This window comes from Falco punctatus (genome assembly GCF_963210335.1).
Source record: "Falco punctatus genome assembly, chromosome: 10".
Taxonomy (NCBI): domain Eukaryota; kingdom Metazoa; phylum Chordata; class Aves; order Falconiformes; family Falconidae; genus Falco; species Falco punctatus.
The window spans coordinates 15,373,525-15,393,413 of NC_137590.1; the positions used below are offsets into that span (position 1 = coordinate 15,373,525).

At 44.1% G+C, this 19,889-nt stretch overlaps 1 protein-coding gene across 7 annotated transcripts in view; it reads right to left on the minus strand.

Moving 5' to 3' along the window:
* DNAJC5 (DnaJ heat shock protein family (Hsp40) member C5) overlaps positions 1–19,625 on the minus strand; it is a 32,883-nt gene extending 13,258 nt beyond the window's left edge. Inside the window, exons 1-4 of one of the 7 annotated variants that reach the window (XM_080404445.1) lie at positions 19,442–19,625; positions 10,140–10,240; positions 2,236–2,301; positions 1,268–1,380 (exon numbers count right to left, since the gene is read on the minus strand). The gene's annotated coding sequence lies outside the window, so the exon portion shown is untranslated. Of the gene's footprint in view, positions 1–1,267; positions 1,381–2,235; positions 2,302–7,693; positions 8,730–8,802; positions 9,349–10,139; positions 10,241–19,441 lie in introns of those variants that run through there. The other 6 variants (XM_080404441.1, XM_080404443.1, XM_080404446.1 and 3 more) reach the window with 6 other exon arrangements.
* Between the last annotated feature and the right edge of the window lie 264 nt (positions 19,626–19,889).

A 19,889-nucleotide genomic window follows, 5' to 3' on the forward strand; every position in this document is an offset into this window, starting at 1 on the left:
AATCCCCTGGATTAAACAGCACAGTTTTTAACCACCTGTGTACCGGAATATCCTGCATTAGCCAGCTTCACCAGAAAACACAACAGTTTTCAGCATGACCAGGTAAGTATAATTGGTACCACTGTGCTGAAAAGACTTAGATTAAACCTGACAGGTTATATATGGAAGCCAGCCTTAATGTTTTAAATACATCAATGGTAAATTGAACCTTAGAAAGACTAATTTTCTTTTTATCTTCCCAAAAGCAGCCTATCAAGTTTCCTGAAACTGGTGATATCTTAGTTTCTGCCAGGTCTGCTGTCCCTTTTGTAAATTGTATTTAACTCCTTAAAATGGCAAACTATTATTACAGCCAAGAGAACTGAATAGTTCTCTGCCAGTTTAGGGAATTAAACACCCACAGAACATCCCAGTGAATGCCAACCCCAAAAAGGGTGGCAGTAGGCCCGGTGCATGGAGGGAGGGCTGGAACTCCACCTGACCCCACTGCAAGATGCTGCAAAGAACTGGACGGGAAGGGGGCAGCGAGGGGGGACCAGTTTTTCCAAGGAAACATGCCCAGCTGTGCGCCAGGACAGAGCACGGAGGTTACCGACAACACTCACGCAGGGAGCAGACGCTCTTAACGACACCGAATCACATCCCTGCTGGACAGAACCGCCTTGTAGCAGCAGAGGGATGCAGGGCTGATTTGACACAGGGTATCAACAAAATTTCAGTCGTTCACATCCAAAAGCAGCCTAGCAGCGGATCTTTTCACTTCGCTGCATTAAGTATTTTTTGTGAACAAACCTCTGGAAACCCTAAAATACCAAGTTGCCTAAAATATCACTTTTCACACTTCCCATTAATTCTGCACGTTTTCCCACGTCTGTGAGAAAGGCACAGCTGCCCACCTGACTGCTCTTGAATGGAGTTACGGCTGCTCAGTGCCACTGATGGAAATCAGAAGAGGCAGAGGAAACTAAAAAATATTAACTCAAAAATACTACTACAGCAGGACACTGGGGTCCAATCTTCACCAGAATTTTAAATGTTCTTAATACCTGTACATTCCTAAGTTTAAGTTACTGTAAAAGGCAGGGCAGGGGCGATAAATCACACCATGCACCAATGCACAGACCTTTACACGTGCTGTTCACAACAATTTTAGTGAAGTGTTTATCTGCAATGTAGGGAATCTGCCTGTCAACAGTTGTTCCAAAAAGTGAAATCCCGCTTTAACAGACAAAATCCGCCACCTCCTAACCCAGTAAATGATACTTACCCACTGCACACGGGATAACGGCAGGTCATTAACCTCAATGGATACCCTCTATCCAAACTGCACATTTGCAAACGAGTTTGGTTGAAACCAGATGAACAAACCGGCTTCCCAGTCTTTCCATACGTAGCCAGTAACACAGAGAACAGAGAAATCCCCGAAAGGGACAAACAAGAAACAAGAGGCATGTGAAAGACAAACTCACAGCCACGTTGGACAGAAGCGGTGGGCTGCTGCCCCAGCACAGCCCAGCACCACCACGGCACCAACCCTGCAAGTGTCTTCAACACAAACTATCTGTAACACTGCCAAGCTCTCTGCAATTGTGGTTTGAAGAGCATATTAGCAGATGATTAAAGAGCCTAGTTTGGAAATGATGTTTTGCCAGCTCTTAACAAAAATTACGTCTAGTTGATTCTTTATTATACAACTTCAGGAAGCGCTGGAGTATTTTAGGAAAGATTTGTATGTGGCGAAGCATTTCTGGTTACTGACTACATGGTAAAATATAATGCCAATTAAATTTAAGATTACTACCTTTTCAAAGATTTCCAGTGCAGAAAAATAACTATAGGTATTAATCTTAAACTGAACTATCTCAACCAGTATTTACTAGTAAAAGTCTAAATAAAAACACCAAGCCAGAAAACACTTCAGTAAATACTGTTTTATCACCAAAACAAAGCAACACCACTGGCCTCTGCATCCTGTCCGTCTGTCTCAGATTCATTTAGAGTCAATCTCACAATCTGGTATTTTTCAAGGGTGAAAAAGAAATAAAATCATTTTTAAAGGGGAGACAGAGGGGAAAAAACCCCAACCAACAAAGACTGTATTATCAAGAAAAATACGAGTCCTTTTAAGCTTGGCTTCATGAGGTACTAGATATTTTTATAAGGAACTTCGTTTCCTCGGCATTACTTTACATTTAAATGAGTAGCTACCAGAAATCAAAAAAATACAGTACTCACCTGGTGTCGTTTGAATACTCTAAGGTAAGTGGTAACAGCCTCCACACACCTCTAAAACTGAATCTCCTAAAGACAAAAAAAAAAGCAAATCAATTGTTCAATAGCTCTTACATTGAGGGCTCATTACAAAATTATCATCACGTTATTTTATTCTGACAATCCTTCGTAATATACTAAAGACAGGAAAGACAGAAGGTTACATTTTTGTTATTTCATTTCCGTACTTATATAGAATTTTCACTTAAAGCAAGTAAGTGTTGAAGCCACCAGGAGCGTGGGGGCACACTGCCGTCTGGGTGCATTGAGCGGGCACACACCTTCCTCCAACACCCTCAGGGCCATTGGTGAACACGTTTTAAAGGCTGCATTTAAGCATTTTCATGATGCTTCCACTCAAATGCCACCTTGATATGAAAGTCCAGAGTAAAACACAAGTCTTTTCACGATCCAAAATATTTTATACTACAGCAAGTCTCCACAATGTAAATACTTATCTTTAGAATGGATTAGCTGTCGAAGTAAGTTAGAAATATAAATTCAAGGGCTCTCTGCTTTTATCTGCAGCTTCAGCCTCTTTTCCCAAACCTTTCCCCATGTGGAAGACGCACACTTATCTCAAAGATAGGAGCTGCACAGAAACTCTAACAACCGTTATCTGTTTAAGACTTGGGACTTTTTCAACTTGGACATTTGTGAAATATCTGTACTTAAAACAAGAGAAGTGTGTTTTCCAAGCCTTGATAGTCTGCAGCGTTGTGAGAGTGCGTGCTACAGAAAATGAACCGACGCATTCCCCCGACACACTGCCGGGCTCCGGCACAGGGCGCCCCATGCCGCAGCCCAGAGCGCCTTCGCGGTGCTCACACACCTTTGTGACATTCAAAAGTCATTTTTTAATGTATTTATTTCAATAGAAAGAACAGTATCGCCGCTACAGCACCTTTCTTCACAAGTTATGCACAGCACCGCCACCAAGATGAAGCAGACGTGCAAAAGCACGCAGCAGCGGAATGCCACTGTGCCGTTCCTAACGCCACTCCACCCGGCAGCAGAACTGGTTCGTGGAACTTAAAACTGCACAACAATACCAGCTCATTTTGCCAGGACAAATTTCCATCAAGAAAAACCCAGTGTTATCCCATCCCCACTCCCTCTTCCTGAAGGAGATCACCCAAAGAAGACACAAGTCTCACCGCGGCATGCAGGGAGGAACAGAGCCCGAGATGACCCAGCAGCACAGCCCCCCTCTCCCAGCAGCCAAGGCACAGCAGGACAGATTGCTCCAGCCCACCGACCACAGGAAAACAAAAGAATGAATGGGCAAGAGGAGCCTAGGAAATGCTAGATGATCCTATGGGAACATTTAGGGGAAAATCACTGCAACATGTTAAAATACCTTTCTGATTAATGGCATGGGTTAGATATATCCTGTACCTGCTTAATCACAAACTTACTTACGCATTAGATTACCAAACAATAAACTTCACGAGTGGAAGCTCGTGAATAATAATAATAATAAACTTCAGAGCAGCTTTTACCCGGCAAGTCATTGCTTAATCATCAACCAAACCCTTTCAACAGATTCCAAAGAACAAGCTCCGAAGGCATTTGAGAAGTAAACTCCCCATTCAATTAAAAAGTACGCCTTTCATGAACTTGCAAGTTTGGTGCAGCAAACAGAGATGTTGGGAACACACCCAGCAAGCTGTTGGCATTGCCGGCCGCAGGATTTGTTTTACGCCAGCTGTAAGAAGCTGATTCATCTTAGCAGCAAACCCATAAATGACTAAGAACGAACCAACCAACAACTACATAATCGGCTTACTGTTAATGGATCTATTTAGTTTATTTGAGAGATACCATCAAAGGACTTTTCCTGAAAAATGAAAGGCAGGGAGTGCACCAGCTACAGGCAGAATTCAAGCTTTCCCACTCAGACAGAGCGTATGCAATGTTCAAGGGCAGGCTCTCGCTCAGGTGAGAAATGTCCTGTTTTGTGAACCTGTAGAAGCTTCCAGGTGCCCTGCCTGCCGCTCCCTTCATCACAGAGGCACAGCTCCAAGAACACTTCCAGAGTGATCCCTCAGAAAGCCGTGGGCATTAGCGGGGCTCGCAGTCGGAATTCCAGCCCAGGCTCCCAGCGCACCGGGACGAGGAGGGACGCACGCAGACCCGTCCGCCAGTCGTGCCTGCGCTTACTGTAAAACTTCTCCTTCAATCTCTAGCTAGCAGACGCATCGTCATTTGTTTTTCCCCCCCAACAATAATAATCTCTGCCTTCATACCATCTTTAAAATTACCACTAATTCCGTTTCAAACGGCAACTGATGTTTCAGAAGTGTTGATGAACTGAGAAAACAGCACCAGTGCGCTCCATTTACCGCTGCACACAGCTGGAAACCTGTGAGAGAAACAGGGCAAGAAAGCAAAGACCAAATGTACTTTGGAGGTTTGACTGTACTTGCTCACCTCTGACAAAATAAGCCATCCTGCTAAAGCCGGCATTTGGCATATCACGAAGTAAACGAAGATATAATGATGCGGGGATAGAAGCCTCGAATAGTTCAAATACAAGATTCTGGCTCAGGCCTCATCAAAACTCCATCAGAAAAAAAAGTCTATTCTTTACAGCATACATAGGTAATAACGTACAGAACTTAGAATATATAGAAAAGTATTTTTATCTTAACATGGCTGCAAGCAGCAATATTTTCCTCAGTCTCCCAGCTACCCCAACACAAAGTTTCATTAGCCGCACAAAGCCTGATTTAGAGCTGGAAATAACTGAACAAGACAAAAATAAATTCCAAAGGAAACTACTACTTATAAAAATCTAAATAGATGAGAAACCCACGCCAGCTAGTTCACATCATCTCTTCATCACCGCATCCTCCCCGCCAGCACAGCAGCCATCTGCAGCACATCTTCTGGGGGTTTTACTCGTGCAATTTCTATTGCGACTGGCAATTCTAATTTAGTGACTCAGGAATGTTTTGATCTACCCATCCAATCTCATTATTCAGCAGGCCAGATCCACTGACCCAGAGCTCTACATAATACCCTGCTTATAATTACTCGTAAATATCTCCCCTCCTTATTACACGATATTCACAACACAAAAAAAAGGAGAGAAAATGAAGGATAGATGCCAGAAAAGAAACAGAAGCATTGAAAATTAAGATTTATAGATGTTACCTGGTTCCAAAAACCACAAAAAGTCAAAGGAAAAAAATACCTGGGGAAGGGAATAAGTACTGGTTAAAGAGACAGAGTACATATATAAATATGAAGATAAGAAAAGATTAAAGAATGATGAAGATAAAAAGCAAGCAAAGTGACACAAATGCAAACTACATTCAACAACACGTTAAAATTGTGGTAAGTTTTGTAACACAAATGAAGAAATACGCTCAGGAAGTCTGCCTGTTCTTACCAGCATTTTGCTCATACCAAACCCAGCTCTTCCAACCTCTTTTGTCCTGCAAACTTGAATCCCACTTAGCTAATAGTGCATTTTCCCCATATTACTGCGACCATAAATAGTGCTCAGCACCTTTTCTTCCTCTAACCAAGAGACATATACTACCTTTCTCCTTACAGAAATCAGACATTCTCAGATCTTTTTGATAAAAAGTATGTATCTTTCTTCTGTCCATCCTGACCTCCTCCAACAGATGCAGGAGAACCATTTTTATTTAACAATCCTGCTAACAGAATTGTCATCATCCTGCTCCGTATGTTGTTAACAAAAAATATCTTTAGGATACCTTGCTTCATAATCCATCTCTATCATGTACATGAGCTATATCATAGTTATCAAGTACTTAAAGAAATAATGCTGCAATTAAGGCAAATAAAAAAAATAATCAATAGACAAAACAAAGTCCCAAGTCTTTACTTTCACATCCTTACTTGCTCACATCACTTGCAAAATGTATCACTGGAAAAATGATGTGAAAGGGCTGAAGGTAAAGCAAACTGGCTAATGAGTGCACTCAGACTACTACTATTTTGAAGCACTCTTCATGAACATTCTCCTAGCTGTCTTGAAATAGGAATTTTTAAGCTATTAATTGAAGCACTAACATTTACTATCTCATTAAAGCATCCAAGAGTGAGTGTTTTGATGTTGCTTGCTTTTTTCTTTTTTAATATTGCAGCACAAAAGCCTTTTAGCTAAATTTTGCTATTCGGTTTGCAGCCTTTTACTAAAGGTCATGTGAGAAATTTGATATCAATAAAAACATTCTGTCTTAACATATAAACCCTGATGTAAAGCTAAACTAGTATCCAGGGAATTAATTCAAACGCAGAAAAAATGAACCTTACTATGGCCAAATTCATGTGCCTTGGGAACAGAAGACAGGTCTCCAACAGTGAAAGACTGCAATGCTAAAATCTTCATTAAATTCTCTTAAGCAGGAATTTGGTTATTATAAATAGAAACACAGAGCTTTTAAATAGATTAAATCCGGGACAACACAACTTCTCTGCTAAATTCAAGCCTAAATTGATGCAACATGCATCATTAACAACCAAAAGAGAGGTTACACTGAAACTTGTGAGAAACTTAACTACAGGGATACAAGTGTTGTTTCTCTAATAAGCTTAGCAGATTAAAATTTAGCCATTTAAGTCTGATTGACCAACCTGTTATAAAGACTTGTGACCTTGTACCCTATACAAGAGTAAGATTCAAACCTACTAAAGAAGTTATTCAATATGGGGGGGGTGAGCAAAGTATTAGATTCACATTTTCTATCCTCTCTCCTCAGCTACAGGAGTACCTCTCTAAAATCCTGGCTTTTTTAATGGATTCCCTACTTAGGATTTCATGGCTCCTACGTAAATCCTTCAGCAAAATTAAATTATTGTTTATACGGTAGCTTATATGGCAAAGTGCAAGTGTCACAAACAGCATATAGCTGTGAAAAAACCCTACATCTACTTACTCAGCTATTTAAAAATTTATGAAAAATCAGTAGTTCTGTTTGCTTGCCTCATTATTACTCTTAATTCTTTCTCTATATAAATCCATGCAGTGTTTGCATCGCTGTAACTAGCATGCAAGTTCACTAGAACAAATCAGAAACCCCACAATGTTCAGTTGCAGGTAGTGTGACACTGATGCCACTTATTTCTTCTAGAGAAGGATCTTAAACTTCTTCAAAAGCAGCAGTGCAAGGCGCAGCGCCATTTGTGCAAGGCAGGTTGAATAAACCGTAACAATAAAAAAAAAATTGTTGTTAATGGCTATAGCAACATAGTCAAAGTATTAAACCTTTAAAATATAGAAGTCTTGAACAAACAGATTGGTTTACGCACATAAAAATGGGATTGATACTATTATACCACACCTGTAAAGAAGGCAACTAAAGGCTTTTAAACAACAAGAACAAAAAAAAAAATGACAAAAAGTATCAGCATTTAGATCAATCGTCAAAATGCAACCACCGACCTCTGGACAGCCTGCCCCAAATGCTTTGCCACTCTGGGTAGGTAGGGACGAGTCCTCTGCGGCACGGACAGTAACTGTACAATAAACACAGAGGAATGCACAGCAGCTTTAGCACCAGGCTACGGCGCCTTGCTGCAGCACAGGCATCTGCCTGGTCGAAAAGAAGGAACAAATACAGGTTACAGAGTACATCTAACACAGCCGTGTCAGCAGTCCGAGAGGCAAAAAAAACGGTGCAATGATCTTCCCGGACCTAAACACATCCTTCACATTACAAGTTGGTTGGCAAAGAGATTTATCAGAAATTAAACTGGACAGGCAGGGGAAGACTACCCTCTGCACTTGTACACAGTAGCAGGAGATGGAGGGGGGAAAAAAAATCCTATCTTCTTCTGCTATCAAATGTGGAGGCAGATGAGAAGGTAAATAATGGGGTCTCCCCCCCAAAAAAAAAATAATTAAATAATGTAGAAGTATGGTTTTACAAATTGCAAAAAAATTTACAAAGAGCAAAATTCTTTTACACTACGTCATTACTGGAATAGCTTTGTTGTCAAATAAACGCTCTTGGCAGTTTCAGTCATGAACGGTCTTTGTTAATGACTTTCAAATGGATAGTTTATTTTTTTAGTGGGTAAAAAAACAAAAACAAAGACCAGTTTGTACCAACAGCAGAAGGTAACTCATGTATATATTCAACCTGATCTAAAATGATCAGGTCTGGCGCTTCCCTTGGAGAAACCATGTGTTTTCAGGTTATTCATCTCTGCCACGCAGCTCTTTAACAGCTATCTTTTCCCTCACCAAGCACACAAATCATCCTCTTAAAAAGTTATGAATAAAAAAGCAAAATGAGCAGAACTGAACAGCAGAATTTATAAAGCCAAGTTTCTAGAAACAAGCACCTACCAAGCACCCAGCTCAGGAAAGCAAAAATGGCTTTATAGGACCACCCGGCACCCAACGGAACTGTCCCTGCAACGTCTGAACCCTTCTCTCTATTCCACAGAGTAGTCTACTGAAGACTACAAGATTTTACTCCAAAAATAAGCTTATTTATTTAATATTACAGGCAGAAAAGCATTCTTTTTCCCCTGATTTACTTTTACCTCATGTATCTGATCGGGTCCTCCCAGCCCAAGACGATGCACAATTATTCAAGCAGCACTTGTATCCGCTCAGTTAAGTCGTGAAGGCTTTAGCTCCAAAGATTTTTTTCTTTTGCAAAGTTTAAAACTTAAGCATAGCTAAAAATCCTTTCTTCTAATTGCTCAACTGTGTTTCCCCAGTTTTTTGTGAGGAGTGGGGAAGAGACGTCACTGTTTCATTATTTCACTTCCTCACAGAAACTGCCAGAAAAATAACATTTTCATTTCCTCCCATAAAAAACAGAAAACATGGGCTTCTAACACACATTTCAAGCCTTTTTTATTAGATTATAAAGAAAAAAAGGGCAAAACCAGCGCAACGGATTTGCCTTTTCAGGTAAGGTTGAATACTAACAAAAATGTTAAAAAACAACAACAAAAAAAACCCCAAAAACAAACAAACAAAACAAAAACTAAAAACCAACCAACCAAAAAAACCCCAACCAAAACCAAACCACCACTCCTTGTCCTTTCCCAACGCTGCTTTCCAGCAGCGCCAGCAGCAATGAGAGGAGCTGTGCTGGGGATCAACCCCCCTGCCCAGCAAGGGCGCCTGCACACCGATAAATAATGAGTTTTGATAACGACCCGGTGGCCGGTGGGCACCAATTGTCACCGTTCCCTGTGCCACACATCACAAACACAACAGACAGTGGCTCCCGCAGCCCTGCCGCTGAGAAAAATGTGCCAAGACGGAGCAACTGGTGGTGTAAAATATGTTTTAAGTTTGAAAATAACATTTTCGCTAAAAAGACACCCCCAAAACCACTGCTTTTGAGAAACTACTGATTAAAATCATAATCACCCCAATCAATGCAATAAAATGCATGCTCTTTTCCATCCTAGAATCACAAGACTATGCATGAACGGAAGCAGTGGGAGCAAGCTGCAATACTGACACAAGTACTGCCTGCCACCAGCCAGGTAAACCTCAAAAAAGAAGGGAAAAAAAAAAGAAAAGGAGGAAAAAAAAAAAAGGGAGAAAAAAGGGAAAAAGGAAAAAAAGAAAAAAAAAAAAGGATAAAAAGAGAAAGAAAAAAAAAAAACCCAACATACCCAAAAAACTCAAACAAAACCACCACACACATCACCAGGAATAAGTGGTCCCCCAGTTGCAAATTACACAGTCTGGACACAACCCTCCTGAACACCGTATGAGGGGGTGAGCACCCCGCCAAGCAGCCCAGCCCCCCCAAGCAGCCCACCTCCAGCCCCCCAGGGAACATCTGCCCAGAAGTCAATTTGCCAACTGACAGAGAAATCGTAAAAAAAAAGTTAAAATTAATTCCACGGCCAACCTCATCCGAACGAAGGCCAACACTGCCCCAGCACCTTCAAGCTCTCCATCCTGGAGATGGGAACTATCAACCACGGAAGGGGGAGAACAGACCTGAAAAAACTGCAAGTGAAACGGCAGGTCAAAAACACAGATTTGCTAAACTAAGGGCTACAAACAAGAAGTATGTATATATATTTTTTACATGCAAGACATCCTTAGGTCACCGTCACCCCACAGATCCCTCCCCACTGGCTGTGTCAGACATTGCAGAAAATGGTTTGAGAGGCAGGAGGTGCTGAGCTTCATCCCCGCCTCATGCAAATCCCCAGCAATGGGCACTTAGACCCGTAAAAGCAGTTAAGACTTAAGATTTTCACGATAAAATCCGAACTGCCCAGCACAGCTTCTACCACTCAAATTTTTATCTGTTGTTTAGGCAGGAAAACACCACAAAATTCCTTTTCTTCTGAAGACCGAGCAATGCCGGAGGGGCATGACTTCAGGGCAAGGATTTTTGTTTTTTCTCAGGTCGGCTACAACAGAGCCCACGTCCCCAGGCACACACACAGCAAACCAAGCACAACACACCTGGGGACAGATGACAGTTATTCCCCAGCGACCTAAAGTTTTCATGGCACTGAATGACGACGCTGTGAACGCACTGCTAATGGAGCTACATCCCCACATACGCTCAGACTATATCAACCAGTATAGAACTCGTGTGTTCGTGTCTGTCTGGATCATGAGGTGCTCAATACATCATCTCCACCCAGCTCATTTGGCTAGAAACATCCGAACAAATCACGGGGCTCGATTAAAAGTGGTTTTAATTTAAACCACTATTTTCTCACAGGAGATAAAACTCTTTGGCCCCTTCTAACAATAGTGTGGTTTCACCACCAAAAAGATCTATTTTACACTAGTTTATTTCCACCATTCTCTCTGCACACATCTAACCTGCAAATGGCATGACGAAGTGTGTACTCAGTTCTGCTGTTCAATCTGGCAAAGGTATTTCGTGGCTGCTTAACACAAAAAAATAAAAAAAAAGAAAAAAAGAAAAAAAGCCAGCCTACAATATAGAAATAAGGCAGCAACGCAACTGAGAGCGGTGTTAATCCTACTGGCTTTCCCACTAACTCACCAGCGGTTACAAGAAAAGCCACAGCTTGAATTTCAGACCCCAGACTTGGTTGCAAACCTGGCACTTAAGGAAATACCATGTCCCAGACTTTAATTACAACAGAGGTTTCTAACGTTATTACTGGGATAAGAAATAGAACATCCAACCACGTATGGATTTTATAAACTACGTTTTCAGGCTGGTATCACACTTCAGAGGACTCTGAGAAGGCCACTATTATATCGATGCATCATTTAATCCCTGCCATTCCCAATGCACATGCCTTGTCGTCTCAGTGTGTAGAATTATCATATTTAGTCTTTTTTCCCTCCTAAAGTAGTAACTCAGAACAAAGCCAGAAAACTCTTGGTTTTTGTGACTGTGACACTTTTATTCCTCCCTCTGATCTCAACCAACACCAGGCCATGACAGATGTCTCTTCAGTCTGCCTGTAGACATGATGTGACGCTGTCAATGCGATGTTAAACCCGTGTTATTCTTACGCACATTCCCCAAAACAAGAGTACGCCACCCTGAAGACCCTTAGCAGAAACAGAAATAGTCACAAAATAGCACTTTTCCTCGTTTAGGGTTATTTTTAAATGATATTTTATATGTCTACAGATTTAAACAGCCTCAAAACAGCAAGGAAGGAAGAGTGAAAGTCATCATAGAGAGAAAACTTTTAGACTAGATGGACTAACTGGGCTTCATACAGAAGACGTCAACAGAACAAGTCACTGGAAGAAACATGATTTTAAGATAAGATGCAGGAAACCTGGGGAAGGAGTTGCACGTTAGAGGACAACTATGGAAGATGCTGGGGTTTCCTCATCCAAGATACTTCACTCAACTTATATTCCATCTAGGACCAGTAATAAAAAATAAAGCCATGTTGATTGTTGTCCCTGCTATCCAAACCACTCGGTGAAATAGCAAGGCATGCTTTGGAAATTGTAACTATGCACCTTCCAAACACCTTTTGATTAACTCTGCTTGCCTGGTTTCCCCAAGTTAATTGCCAATAGCAAATGTTGTGCCAAAGTAACTTTTAGAAGTGCAACAAGAATGAAGCGAGCATGTATGGGAATTGGGAGCTTTGCAGGAAAAGAAAGAGCGAGACAGTTATTAAGGAAGATAAGTATTTTCACTAATTACCATTGAGACAAAATATTTCTGTTCGCTATGCGTTTATTTTCCTTGGAGACAAAAATGGTCTACTCAAAGCAAGAACGTTATTTCCCAGCATTAATGTTAGGGCCTTCAAAAGAATGACTGACTGACAAGCGATCCCTCAAACCAAACCCCAATGACAATAAAAGAAATTTTCTTAAAAAAACCCACATGGTTCATACCCTATTTTTCTTTCAGCACTCAGACCAGAGTAATTCCTCAAGACACACATCAGGACCGTGCACATGCAGAGAAGCAGCATCCCTGCACAATGGAGCTTGTTACTTATGAGATGGAAAATAGTAAGTTCACAGAGAACAGCAACACAGAAATAACCTGGAACTTAAATCAATTCACTGCTCTGAACAGAAACTGAATCTGTTTTTTTAACACAATTTAGAACAGGAAATCTGGCTGGTTATGGCTTCCGAGACACAGGTCACTGCAGGCACCCAACAGTTTCATGGTCCATTCCCTTCCGCTCAGGGAGGAGCAGGTGAGGAGATGCCAGCGGCACGGGGAAGAACACAGGATCTAGAAGCAGCGAAAGTAAACCATGCAGGTGAAGAGGGAAAAGAAACAGGTGTCTGCTCCCACCGAGGTCCCACGAACCACTCAACATCTCACCCCCTTCCAGAGCTCACAGCACGCAGCGAGGCGCCCAGCCCCAGGCATCACGTACTTAAGTCAGGTGAGGTATGTGGGATCAGCCTGCTTCAAATCAAAGCAGTTATCAGCCTGACCTGGAACTGCATCAGGATAACTCCAGTCCCTGATGGAGCTGAACTAGAGCAGAACTTTTAACAAACAACAAAAAAAAAAGAAAAAGGAAAAGCACTGCTTCAATTCCCTGTGCAGATACCAGACGATTTCACAAGGATCCCACATGCCCTTTGCAAAAGCACACGAACACTCAATTAATTTTATTCCCCTTCTACCCACTTGTATCACAACATCACATGTCTCCCAAAGACACAGTGCCACGCTCCGGTATCTGAACAAGATCCTAACGTGGCTCATTTTTTTCCCCTGATCCCCCGTTCTCTTAGTTCTAAACATCAGAAGCAGGACCACCAACCTCCCTGCTGACCTACAGGGAAGCACAGAAAAATTAAGACATCTCTCAACACATTTTTAAATAAATTCCTGCAATTGCATACCATCAAGGAATGCTAGATGCAAGCTGAAATTGTAGACTTCTCACTTGATGCAACCTTGTCTGGTAGGATAAATATCCTGCACCTGCACGTTCAAGATTACTGCAGACACTGGCACTGGTAACTGCCCACAAACACCCTTGGAGTTGGGCTCCCATAGTCCTTCTCCTCTCTACAAGCAGCTTTAAACCTCATTATGTTTTTCCAGTAAGTGTCCCTAAATCCTCATGCCACAAGGAACAAGTTTCCTAAGGAAAATTCTGTAATGGCTGACCCAGTTTAGGAGGTGGCCTGTGCTACGCACCACACACTGGAACCAAGACACTAAATTACAAACTATTTCTGAGCATAAATAAAATTGCTAAGGTATTACCATCACAGTAACAGAAAATCCTGCTAAGACATAAAATATGTAATGACAGATGGAAGGGAAAAGAATATTTTCATCTGAAATACAGCCAAAAATTTAGACATAAAAGGGGAAAAGCAAACAGAAAACCTATGCGAGTTCCTAATTTTGTAACTGCGTAGTTGGCTACTGCAATGACATCAGCAAACTTTGGGCTTTTTCTATCTGCGCTGCAAAACGTTATCAACCTATAGGTCCTATATGTTCACTTCTTCTACAGATTGTTCTTTAAAAGCCACAAACGCTCCGGGATCCCTACCACCGCAACGTAGCGCAACTTAAGTAAGACACAGATGCAACCTGGTCAGGACTGGGAAGTCCCGTGTGACAAAAGCAAAAGCAGGATGGTGTAAGTCAGTGTTCCTAGAGCAAGCAGTTAAAAAACGGTTCTTAAGAGATATATAAATACATATTCTTGGAGGGAAGAGGAAGCCTGGAAGGCAAGTGGGGGGAAGTGTGGGGTGCTGCCTGGATCTCCGGTTTGTGCTCTTCTATCAGCTTCTCCCCACTGCTACGAGGTACTGCCTGTCGTTGCAATCACATCTACAGAACTACTCACTTGCCTCATTCATCTGTCAGAAGCAACCAGACCATCACATAAACACCAGTTAATGAAAGCATACTTGTATCACATCACAAGAATAAATAAATTCAAAAAAGAGATTAATTTGTCGTGCTTTGGTAAGAAGTAACTGAATGCCACTGCGTTTTTTGTTTTGCTCAACCATTCACCTAACAAAGTTTAGATCACGGTACTGAAGTATATTACAAAGAAGAAAGTAAAAAAGTATTTTTCATGGGAAAAATCCTATTCTCATCACAAAATCCTTGACCAGATGATGAAAGAGGAGATAGCAGCTGCTGATTTAAGTTAACTTGGGCCAAGAAGACTCGTTCCATTTGCACAGGAGCACTGCTGCACACCACGCACCTTCCATTTCCTTCTATCACTGCACACACAAAAGGATAAAAAACCTGCACCTGGAAGAAAACCACCCTGAAATTGTACAGTTGGCCCTACAACGTGCTGGCACTGAAAGTGTTTCAGCACTACTGAAGAAGGCAGAAAAGGACTTGAAGAAGGCACGTTTTAGTGCAATGCAGATACAAGGTAAGTGCAATAAGGAGAAGCTGCCAGGACAGAAGCAATGTGAGTGGATGCTCAAGTCATCTTACTCACGTTCTTCCAAGAAAAAACTACACATTAACGACACACTAAACCCCCTGCAATCTAACACCAATAATTATTATTATTTAGCTATTCCATGCACACAAAAATCTTTCTTTTACTTTTTTGGTAGCTACCATCACTTCATTAAAAATACTCCAACAATCTTTTGAGGCACTTTTGTTCTGGAGTGCAGCTCTTAGGTATCAGTTTACACTGCCTGAAATAGGAACCAAAGCGCATCTGAAGCTAAAACACGTACTTTCTAGCAACTGTGCTTTGTATGTTTTTATTAAGAAAACACTTTAACTGAACTTCTAGGTAAATCTTAAGGTATAGCACCATTCAAACTCCTGTCTTTCAAGATTAAAAGCGGTCACTGGTTAACCAACCAGCATCAAGACATAGTAGTTGACATAGTAACAAACCCCTAAGAATAAAAACCACATTAAAACCAGGGTAAGAATTCCCAAACAGCTATTGAGGGACTGTAAGCACTGGCAACCTGCTGACAGCAAAAGCTGGCCAGGTGCACGATGATCACTCCAGTTCCTCCTCGTCATCCAAGTCTTTTCCTGTGCACATGTCCAGTCAGTCACCATGTCACCCTGAATGCGTGGAACAGCTTTGAGTGGCCAGCACAGGTAGCTAGAGTTAAATATGCAAAAAATATTTACATGGACACTTCTAAACCAATATTGCTTAATTCAAATTACTTCAATTATTGGAGTACAAGGAAAATAACTTTTTCACGTAAAAATAAAATAATAGTGCAATGCACCACTTTGGTCCTCAGCATCAGCCACGCTCCTCATCCCTCCCTCCGCATTTTGCCACGACCCATCTGCCTTACGGCACGGGTGGCCACACAACCATTTCCTGAGAGCGTGGACTGGCCACTGCAGCCCTCGGTGCCATCTGCTGATAGGTTGGGGGTCACCTCACGGACACCAAGTGGCTGGCCAACCTGCACACACCCGCTCCTTGAAAATGCCTTTTCCTCAGACCAGTGGGGAGCAACAGGAGAGCCACATCTTCCCCAGCGGAGGCAATCCTCCCTCCCTAGTGCCACTTCATCTCCTACCTCGGCAGGTGAACCTGGAGAAGGGAGGCTGTGAGCAGAGCTGCAGCAGAGCCCCAGCTAGAACTGCAAAGAGCAAAGCCAAACAAGGAGGACTTGCACGGCTCTAGATCAGACTGTGAAGGAAATCAGTCAGTGTACAAAAGTCACCTTAAATTACTCCCCATACTTACGTGTGTGTGACCGGAGAGCAGTGAAAATGCTGGCAGATGCCATTTTGCACATTCCGGGGAGGACACGAGTGCTCAGTCCTACGTATAAGCTTTGCAGAAAAGTTCTGCCAACCCCTTCCCTTCCCAGACTGAAAAAAATATTAAAATATTTTGATCTGGTTATTAACATTAACGATACTTAAAAAAAGAGAAGGTGCTGGCAAACGGATCAAAAGAGGGAAACAGGGCAATTACCACAGGCCAGGTAGAGCGTTGTTATTCTACGTCAAGTCATTCAATAAACAGTGGGGATTTGCAGAACCACCCCCCAGTCTGAAATTGTGCCCACTTTCCCAAAGAGGATGAGTCTGGCAATTGAATTCATAGATTTTTTTAAAAAAAAAAAAAAAGTCCTATCAGCAACTTTTACATTTAAGCTAAAACATGATTTCTTAAGCAATCCAGTTAGGCCTCCATTAGTATCCACTGTCAAGATACTTAAACACAGACAAAAATCCTTCTTGAAGCTCATAAAGAGTAGAAATACGATGACCAACAGCATCATTGCTGACCACCAGCTCCCCAACAGCGTAACCTGCTAACGAGGCCAACGGTCTCAAATCAGCATCCCTGCTGCTAGGTTCCCAAGTCACATTCTGGCACTACCCAATTTTTTCTTAAGTGTGAAGATCCAAACGCCACCGCCGACGTGCCCGATGCCTTCCCGTGGCACAGTAAGAAAAGCCTGTCCATAACGCAGCTGGATTTTGATCCCTGCTCCGACCACCCGCTGCAGACCAAGTCTCCGGCAGGTTCCGACCACCCTGGGCAGCGTGATGACTGAGGTCAGGTCGGTGACAGTGCCACCTCTGCCACCAAGCACACCACCCCATCACACCATGATCCAGCAGCAAAACATGGCGTGCTACTAACCGGCCGGCCGGCGCATCGCTTCGCACGCAGGAAAGGCTGAAAGAGCCTTTATACTCCTCCAAAATAATCAACACAGGTATCAGGTCTGCGCTACGGGACAAAGCATGATACAAAGACATTACTTTTTACAGATGCTCACTGGTAGAAGACAGTTAATACGGCACACAGCAGCTACCCTGTGAGTTTGAACAATCTCTACTTTGTTTTCACTTTGGCGCTACAGCCTGCAATTTATCAATCCATCAAAAATTTAGGAGGAAAATGACCACGTTGCAGCACCTCCCCTTTCATTTAAATGCCACGGACAATCACCAAAATGAAATAAAGCAGGGAGGGAAAGAAGCATTTATATATGCTTATAAAAAGCTGTTTGAATGGAAGTCTCCTCTCTAAACTGGGGGTTATCCACAAAGCAAGAACCCACACAGCCAGCATCGTGACAACTTTCTCCAAAGTCCTTAGAGCACCAGCAGAAAACCACAGGAAGCTGCTCAATAAAAATAAACTCCTTTTCATCCTACGCTCTATATATTAAAGTCAATTTCTCTTCCACTCTAGTTTTTGCTTCCCCTCTGTTCTCCCTCCCAGAGCACAGCGTACTTGAATTATTAGAGCTAATTCATTAATGCAGATGAATTTGGCATCTATTTCTCAGGATCTCTTAGTCAGATTAGAACTCTCATTTTCTAACAAAAGCAAACCAAAATGCAAACGCTGATCCTCGGCAGCCTGAAACCGACTGACGCCTTAGAATTTGGAAATGCCTCTACTGAGATTGTGGTGAAAATGATGAATTCCACTTAAAGGTGGCTGCTACTAGTGAAGAATTAGAACAGGTACGACCCTGACGCATTCCAAAGGGAAATCCTTTTCCGATGTGCGGAGTTCCGATGGCTCAATTTACCCAACCGAACAGGTGAATCACCAGCGGCCAGCCACGGCGACTGCGGCCTGTGAGTTTGTGCTTCAACAGCAGCAAACTAATACGGTATTTAAGCACAGATATAACATCCCCGTCTCTTTAAGCTAAGCTAGCACGGGGGCATCAGGCAGCCATCAGCCAGGAGAGCTGTATTATGTATTATTCCATACTGCTGCAAGATGATGTGCTGAATTTATGCTGGATTTTTACGCTTTACCGCAGGAGAGAGACTATTAAGCACACACAGCCCTGCCAACAGCATCTTACCACGCAGGAAAATGAATACCCTGAGAAAAGCAAACCTAGGAAAGATAAAAACGCTGGGCACGGCTGGCTTCACCTTGCTCTCCGGGGGAAACAGGGCTCCACCGGGGAACATGCTCCAGCAATACAGGCAGCAGCAGCGTGTCGCTGCGTGCACAGCACCAAGGTGCTGGGCAGGCACAAAGCAAGAGCGAGGCGTTAGCGGTGATCCGTGCTCCGGCCGCCTGCATTCGGTCCCGCTGCATCCCCCCTCCCTGCATCCCCCCCACCTGCATCCCCCCTCCCTGCATCCCCCCCAGAACTACCTGACCCGCATCCTTAATGTCAGATCCAGGGAGACAGCACAAACCCATGGAATTATGCTGGAATTATGCTGCCGGTGCAAGTTTCTCATTGGAAAGGCTGGATTTACTTCCCACCGCTAATACGTCATTCATTAAGCACATCATAATCTGAGCAGTTACAAATTGATTTTTTTTTTTTTTTAAATTAAGCAGAACAATGTAAGGAAAGGGAAGGGGGGGAAAGCCAACCCAGGTGCCCCCAGCACTCCCGGCGAGCCGCAGCTCGCACCAACGCCAATGACTTTCATTTAGAATCCACCTTCCCAGGCCCTGGGGGGGGTCGGGGGATCAGGGGGTCGGGTGTTCCCCTCCCCCCGCTCACAGCCCGCAGCCCCGCGGGAAGGCGCCCGTGGGCGGTGGGAGGGGGCCGGGCCGCCCCCCCGCGGCGGAGGGTCCCGGGAGGCACCGTGCCCTGCCAGGCGGGGACCCCCAGCCCCCCCGGGGCAGCGCGTCCCCCCGGCCCCCTTCTCCTCCTCCTCCTCCGCGCCCCGACCCGCCCCCGGCGCCCCCCCCCGCCGGCGGCGGCACCAGCTCCATCTTGGCCTCCACCCGCGGGGCCGGGCCCGCCGAGGCCCAGCCCCGCCGCCGCGCTCACCTGCGCCCCGCGGGCAGGCGGGGGCCGGGCAGCCCCGGGCGGGGGCGGCCCCTGGGCGCGGGCGGCTCCTCCCGACGTCGAGCGGGCCCCGGTCCCGGCGCGGTCCCTCGCCGCCGCCGCCGCCAGACACCGAGCGGGACCCGGCGACGCCGACGGCGGGCAGGGGAGGGGCCAGGCCGCGCCTGCGCAGGCCGCACGCAGCGCCCCCACCGCCGCGGGCCGCGGCCGCAGCGCGTCCTGCGTGGCTGGGGGGAGCCCCGGGTGGGCGGGGGCGGGAACGGCGGAAAAGCGGGCAGAGCGCGGCAAAAAGGGAACTTCCCTGACCGGGAATCGAACCCGGGCCGCGGCGGTGAGAGCGCCGAATCCTAACCACTAGACCACCAGGGAGCGATGCGAGTAGTTCTCTCCAGCCGCAGTTCGTGCTCTGCCGGCGGGGCTGAGCCGGGGA